Source organism: Silene latifolia, chromosome 2 (genome assembly GCF_048544455.1).
Source record: "Silene latifolia isolate original U9 population chromosome 2, ASM4854445v1, whole genome shotgun sequence".
Classification (NCBI taxonomy): domain Eukaryota; kingdom Viridiplantae; phylum Streptophyta; class Magnoliopsida; order Caryophyllales; family Caryophyllaceae; genus Silene; species Silene latifolia.
Window position 1 is genome coordinate 67,935,099 of NC_133527.1, and position 6,726 is coordinate 67,941,824.

Below are 6,726 nucleotides of genomic sequence, written 5' to 3' on the forward strand. Positions count from 1 at the left end.
GTATTCTTTATATGAGATTTAATAATGATATTTAAGTCATGTGATCGCACTATTGTTGAGGACACATTTCCCAACAAAACTATCTCTGCCATGACTCATGGTAGACTCATCCCTCCAAGAACCTAGCTATAGTCCATACATCAACCTGCTAAGACTGACTGCTCACCATAATGGATCACGGGAAACACAACACAAGAAGACAACACAACAACACCACACAAGGCCAGTAACTGAGGTAACAAATACAAAACCAGAAACAAGGAAATACAGTAACACACACACGTCGCCTCCTCCAACCAACCACATATCTCTGACTGCCCGAAGGTCTAGTCCTGCCAGTGGGGGACCGCAGCCATTCCCACCTAAGCCCCGGTCATCAATCTGAGCGATATTCTATGTTCCTTATTGTGCATATCCCTTCTGTGGCGGGTTCCACAGAAGGTGAATCAAGGGCGTGAAGCCACTCCCGCAAGTGACTCCACTCAGCCGAGGACGCACCTCGAGAACCACAGACAAACAATCACAACCAACTGTAGAATCAACAATCAACAATTCCTATTCCAATACAATGTTAATCAATCGACCACAACAAACCATCAACAATGACACTAAACCAACTGTACAACAATAATGGACACTCAAGTCAACCAACAGTACTGAGTAGGAGAACCTACCTTTAGCAAACCGCAGCGATTCCGCGCACGATCATAAGATAACAACCAACCACCAAAACCACCTACAACAACCATCATAACCATCTATTACTATTACCATAACCATAACTGAAATCAAGGGTGACGATGATGATGATAACAACATACCTATACAAAGCAATCCGGCGTCAAGACCGCTACCCGACTCAAGTATCCCATCTCTATGGTGTAACCACTCTCAAAAGCTTAAAGGATATGACCCATGGTGGAGGAGAAGTGAAATGAAGAAATATAGGTTTAGGAAGAAAGGTAGATAAATGATTTAGGTTTCACGATTTACGATTTATAATTCCCTGCTGAACTCACGTTACTCGATCGAGTAAACCACTTACTCGATCGAGAGGCCTCTACTCGATTGAGTGCCCAGACTACTCGATCGAGTAGCCTTCACTAGATCGAGTAACACAAACTCAAAGGCTCGCAATGTCACAAGGTTTAACTCGTAAGGTTCTTGAAAGTTAAGATAGGTGTATAAGGTTAGTCAACGTCGGTCAACGGGTCTCTAAAAGGACGAGTTTTACAATCTTCCCGCCTTAAAAAGAACCTTGTCCCCGAAGTTAAACTCATCCTCCCCCGCGACCTACCACTATCCATCCTGACGAGAACTAACACAACCATTCATGAATACCACCCCGATATGAATGTTAATCCGCCATCATCATCATCATCTACCTTAGCACACGTCACTTAACACGACTTTCTATCAAACCGTCACACATGCATTATACACAAGAACAACCAACTCAACTATCACTTCCACTTATCTCATGACATTACTCAAAATATGGACCAACACGACTATCTTTTTATTCTTCCATCAATTACATATCAACAAACATTAGTTATCAAACACCCTAAAGCAATAGATTATCGATTACTTTTACACAACTACATATCATTTACTTACAGTAATTCCTTTAGGTCATTTTTATTACTTAACCATGCAGCAACAATTCAATATATAACAACTTGTGAACAATTATTTTGAAACAAGATACAACAACATGATAATTCAATCAACAATTGCCAACAATTATACAACAATCACCACCAATTACTCAAACAACTATCCAAAATTCCGTAAGATTGTCATAGCTTTGTCATTTTCCCATGCGACATTACTCTTCCTCTCTTAAAAAGGAACTTCGTCCCCGAAGTTCACCATCAAAACAACTGTAACTATTCCAAAGGCAATAAATTTTGATTCCATATTGACATTGAACAATTCCTATTATACATTGAGACTCACAACGACCATGATATTTCCTTGGCATTACCTAGATATGATTCGTTTATATGAAAACTATTGGAATAGTGAAATACACAATTACACATTCTGCCATCCATTATCATACATGACATCTATTAATTTCTTATGCCATCATACAAATTATGCAACTAGAATTATAACCATTACTCAACATTTCACTTGAGGCAAATTGATCTAGCATGCAAAACTGTATGAATCAGACCTATATTGTATAAACCACATTTATATATGACTACATAACCATACTTGACATACGAAAACGTTGTCACCAACCCAAGCAAGGGAACACGCATCCACAAGATCCATTAATATGCAGACCCAACACAAATTAGAACGAAATAACCATCAGACAGGGGCACTCGATCGAGCTTGTGAGTTACTCGATCGAGTTGACATTACTCGATCGAGTTCACCAGCTACTCGATAGAGTACGTTGAGATCAAAATGAATTCTAAATCACCCTTGCAGATACACGATCGAGTGCGGGGCACTCGATCGAGTAGCCACAGGTCGAAATTCCCCAAATGATCACCTTGCCAAACCAAAGAAATATATATAAGTCGGAATTTCAATTCCGACACCAACCACCTGCATAACAAGTCCTAAAAACATCCAAAATACGGCCTTATGGCCAAATACAAACTGAAAGTGTAACAAAAGTACTAACAAACCAAGTACCAACAAACCAAGTACTAACTATAACAAATCCACGGGAACGAGTATATATAAAACAAGACCAAAGAAATAAGTATCTCTCCACGGCCTGCTCCTCCATCTCGTCATCGCCACCACCTCCTCCATATGTGCCTGCTGAAGCTGTACCCTCACCCGCGATATCACCAGTGCTAGAATTTGCTCCCACTCGCCATGGTGCCAAGCAACCGTAGGGGTAACTCGGAGGCTCTCCCCAAGTAGTCCGATCTACGCCAAAGGAGTGAAAGACCCCACTGTCATCACCAACACCTCTCCACCACAACGGCTGGGCCGAGGTAGTCCTGATGCCCTACACATAAGCCATCTTGTGTAAGTTCCGGAGGGTCAAGCTGGCAGATACCCTCTCCGTGAGCTCACTCACTCTCATCTCAGGACTGAAGAACGATGGATAGCTGGGAAACTGATGTTTTGGAGGCACGGGCTGCTGTGGCTAAGTCTCAGCGACTCTCTCCCTCACCCATCTCGGTCCTCTCCCCACTCTAGGCTGCCTATCCTCGGGTCTAGCCTGCTCCTTCTTAGTCGGCTCTTGCATCACCTCTAGAAGACCATCATCAATGAGGTAATACTGCCACGCAAGAGCCTCTCCCTCATCATCGGAGTCCGCTGCCACTACTGCTGCCGTCAAAGGCTTAGTCGCGTGTTGGTGCTCAGAGTCAGATAACCTCATCCAGCTCATACCCCATACCCTCCAAGCCAAACCACCACCCTCCAAATTTCTCAACCATTTCTGGTCGAGGAAGTCGTCTCGGTCCAAGGTAGGCACAGACGGGGCCATGGGTGTAAGGGTCGAGAAGGCCTCAAAGGTGGTCAATCTCTGAACGAACCGTGTTGCAATGGCGCCACAACTCAAGTATCGGGTCCCAGACGTGGCCATCAAAGCTAGGCTAGCACAGACTATGGCTGGGGCACTGTAGAAGACTCTCGGAGCTCGTGAGGGGTTAAGATAAGCAACTAACAACATCACCTTACGTGAGTTGAACTTACTCACATCCTTCCGATCATAATGTAAACAAGTCAAGGCACGTAGGAAGATCTTAAGGGTGATATGTTGCACATTATTGATCAACATGTTGCTCGAGGTGGGGGCGGGCTTGCCGGTAAATCAAGCCATGTAACTACTGGCTCCACACTCAGTTGGGATATCCCTAAGGGCTCCCTTCTCCGGTCGGGCAAGGCCAAGGTGGGTAGTAAACATATCCATGGGCAAGAAGAAACTAGTGTTCATGAGACGAAATTGGACGGTCTTAGCCGCCGCATCGTAGAGAAAAGAGCTCATGAACTCTAAGCTCAAGAAGGAGTAGGAATGTTTCCTTAGACGGTACAAACCAGTCAAACCCAAAGTCTCAAATATATGCCTCACATCTGTCTCCACCCCTAGGTCCTCTAAGATTGTAGAGTCGATACAACGGGTAGGTTTCATGCGACATTTCTGTAACTCGACAAAAGCATCTCTTTGCTTGAAATCAGCAAAGACGATGGTAGGCTACTCAGGCACAGGTGGGATCGTGGGTCCCTAACTCCCCTCACCAACCTCAGGCTCAGAAGCCCTCCCCCTCTTATTTTGACAGGTAACAACAACAGGTCTCGGCATATGTTTCAACACATACTTTAGGCACATAAACGAACACTTACTCGAAGATAAATAGACTTTTCATGCATACTCATGGAAGAAGAAACAACTATGTACACACTTTCACCAGAACAATTAAAAGGTTCAAACATACTACTTCCAAAATTCATATCAGACGGTCTTTATAGCTATCAAAATGTGAAAATTGCAACATTAATTAACAAACCAACTACAAAGTAGGGTATTAATCTTTTCAAGATAGCTTCACAAATAGATAATCATCAAAAATATTTGGGCGAATTTCAGTTTGGGGCACTTTAAAGACGGAGTTTTAAGACAAATTTATGGGTAAAACTAGTCAAAATCAACACTAAACATGATACCCATAACATACGTTACTCAATTTTCCCCCTTCCATATGCAAAAGACAAACAAAATTTCAATTTGAACCCCAAACCCTAGAAATTTCAGTTCCCACATACCCCTATATTGATTTGATTTTTCAACTTCTAACATCAATAATCAACAATCTAGAGCAATTATACTATGTTAAAACAATTATAAGCAAGAATACCTGTATATAAATTGAATTTTCAGAAAACACCAACACTTTATATGGTTCTAATTGACTAAAATTAAAAAAAAGGATGAACGTTCTTACCATCAATGATTAGCAAGTGAAAAGGACGAAATAAACACGAAGAACACCAAGGAAACAAGCACAAAATCACCAAGTTTTGAGAGCAAAGAGAGGAATTGAAGGAATTTAGGGTTTATAGATATGAAGAAATAAGAAGAAAGGAGTTGAGAAGAGTATAAGAATCCCGTCTAATTGCGGGTACTGTAGCACTTACTCGATCGAGTAAGTGGCCTCTACTCGATCGAGTTGGAGCTACTCGGTCGAGTTTTCGGTGGCAGTTCCAACTTTTCGATCTTATAACTCCCCAACTAGATCGAGTAAGGTCTACTCGGTCGAGTAGGCACTTGTACTCGGTCGAGATAGATAAGGTACGAGGTAAAACGTTATGAGTTTAGTTAACGATCCCTGCAAAACAACAACTCGTGTCGATCCCAAAGTATAATTGGAAATCGTCACAGATTATTTCATCCAATCTCGACACATTATTCAATCCTATAACAAATATTATGCAAGACAATTCGCTATGATATCAGCTCATACTTATAAACAATCAACACATTACTTCTCATTTGCTTACACATTTGCAAGTTCAACTATCCAACTTATGTATACACTATACTAAGCATCCACCTATCAATAAACCATCTTATATTACTCAAGTTCGCTACAAATTTCAAACATGTCACGATAATTCATCAACCAAATATCCAACTCCATTATGCCATATCACAAAAGTGCTCAACAAATTCATCCATTGCATTCCCAAACATTACTTGCCAACGTATACTAATTAGAACGCATGTAAAGACTCGACTCGTAACTTGTTACTATCATCACATTATCCAATATTATCATGCAACTATCAGTACTTTCACCATCTTTATCACATCTACACACACTTCCAACAATCCAGAAACCTTCACAGTTTGTTGTCACTATTTGTACGCACTAAACATTACCATAGACTCCATCACAACTATTTCAAACTTATTTATCATACACACTTATGCACATAATTCCCGACTCGATATCCGTATTCTCGGTCGATGGCTTAAGCATATTGGGGCCATGATTTTGAAATGAGGGTGCCTTCTCACCCAAAATCAAGCAACAGCCGGGGCTCCTAATATACATACACTAGGTTCATTTTATTAGACTCACTACGTTCATTGGGCTCATTAGTTACAGGTTCCAAAATTGTCGCTCTGATACACTTTGTAAAACCCCCATCTACCAAGGAGCCTTAACAAGACCTTCCCAAGCAGATAAGGGCGTTACCATCTCGGTTGCCCGAGGTCAGTAATAATCAAATGTCGATAAAAGAACGGTTATATTAAATTACAAGTGATTCAAGACAAACAATAGATATAAAATATATAACTCGTGATAACTATTAACTAGCTGAAACTATCTCTGCCATGACTCGTGGTAGACTCGTCCCTCCAAGTACCCAGCTATAGTTCATACATCAACCTGCTAAGGCTGACTGCTCACCATAGTTGATCACGGCAAACACAACACAAGAAGACAACACAACAACACCACACAAGTTCAGTAACTGAGGTAACAAATACAAATGTAGACACAAAAAAATATAGTAACACACACACGTCGTCTCCTCCAACCAACCACACATCTCTGACTGCCCGAAGGTCCAGTCCTGCAAGTGGGGGACCACAGCCGTTCCCATCTAAGCCCAGCTCCTCAATCCGAGCGATAACCCATGTTCCTTAATGTGCACATCCCTTCTGTGGCGGGTTCCACAGAAGGCAAATCAAGGGCGTGAAGCCACTCCCGCAACTGACTCCACTCAGCCGAG